This window comes from Poecilia reticulata, linkage group LG13, assembly GCF_000633615.1.
Source record: "Poecilia reticulata strain Guanapo linkage group LG13, Guppy_female_1.0+MT, whole genome shotgun sequence".
Taxonomy (NCBI): Eukaryota; Metazoa; Chordata; class Actinopteri; order Cyprinodontiformes; family Poeciliidae; genus Poecilia; species Poecilia reticulata.
The window spans coordinates 31268864-31270637 of NC_024343.1; positions in this window are offsets into that span (position 1 = coordinate 31268864).

Sequence of the window (1774 nt, forward strand, 5' to 3'; positions counted from 1 at the left end):
TCTATCTATCTATCTATCTATCTATCTATCTATCTATCTATCTATCTATCTATCTATCTATCTATCTATCTATCTATCTATCTATCTATCTATCTGCAGTCTTATATGTTCAGCAGCTTTGCCGTTATTGACTGCAGATAATCAATAATTGATAAGTGATTCCCGCGGTTCGTTTCGGACCGGTCGGTTCTGAACCGTTTGGACTCTATACCGGCTCAGACTGAAGGAATCTGACATTAAAGTCGATCCGGTTGAAGTTTTTTCAAAGTTTTCACATTTTTAGATTTTGGTCCAGAAAAGTTTGTGATTTAAAGTGGCTTAAAAATAACATGTGGAAATAAAAGCTTTAAATAAATAAGATTTGTTTTTGTTTTTTTTACTGTAATGTCCTGTAAAGTCGTCTGTATATTAAATCAGATGATAATTTGATTTAATCTGACGGATTATTCGGCTCCTCCAGGTGGTTCACATGTTCGCGCTGTCAGGATCTTAAGTTGTTTCTGTAAAAAAAAAAAAGTGGAATTAATTCAGATTCAAACATTTCTGGGAACTTTTTTAATCACCTGTTTAAAAAATAAAGTAAAAATAAAAACAGGGTGAATGTATTTCACATCAGTCAGGAGTTTATGTCTTAATTTCAGGATTTTTATTGGCATGTTGTTGTTTTTTGTTTTTTTTTTAATTATAACTCAAAGTATTTTTAAAGCTGAAAACTGGTTTTATATTCAAATTACTTGTTTTTCTATACAATTAATAAATACTCTATTAAATAAATAAATATCCTCATGAAAAAACGCAAAAATAAATATAATACAGGTATATTTTTTAACAGGATTATTTTTATTATTTTGTTAAGGACAGTTATATTCATTTAGATCTGTATAAAGTACGGTGGTGGCAGTATCATGTTGAATATTTCAACATCCTGTCTGAATTTTACCAGGATTTTACATTTTTTCTGCAACTTTCAAGAGAATAATTTATAATAATAATAATTTATAAATGAATTATTATTATTATTAGAATTTTTGAATAAAAATACTGAAATAAATTCACAAATAATTTTTAAATTCATTGCAGCTGTATTACTTAACCTAAAGAATCGTTCAGATTTATCGCTAAAAGCTCCAAATTCATGTGAACGTCTGATCAGCTCTGTATTGATTTGGTTTCCCTGGTAACGGAGATCCAGTTTCTCTTTCCCCACAAAGCCTTATCTTGGCTTTTTAAGCTTAATTCAACACAAAGTCGCAGCAGAATCTGAAATATCTCAGCAAGAAAATAAAAAAAAAATAAAATCCAGTGAAGCCAGATTAATGTTTCCAACTCTCCTCCTGTAAACGACACTTTATTAATAATTCAAGACAATAGCAGCCGTTTGCTCTCAGACTCCTCTGGCTGTTTCTAATAGCAAACTATTTCTGACTCCTATGGAAGATCAGCAGAGCGGCTTTAGCTAAGTGGTTAGCTGTGGCTAGCTGGGGTTAGCTGTGACTATCTGTGGTTAGCTGGGGTTAGCTATGGTTAGCTGTGGTTAGCTGTGGTTAGCTATGGTTAGCTGTGGTTAGCTGCGGTTAGCTGGGGTTAGCTGTGGCTACCTGTGGTTCATTGTGGTTAGCTGTGGTTATCTATGGTTAGCTGTCATTAGCTATGGTTAGCTGTGGCTAGCCCTGGTTAGTTGTGGTTTGTTGCTGTTCGCTGTGGCTATCCGTGGTTAGCTGTGGCTAGCTGTGGTTAGATGTGGTTCATTGTGGTTCATTGTGGTTCACCGTGG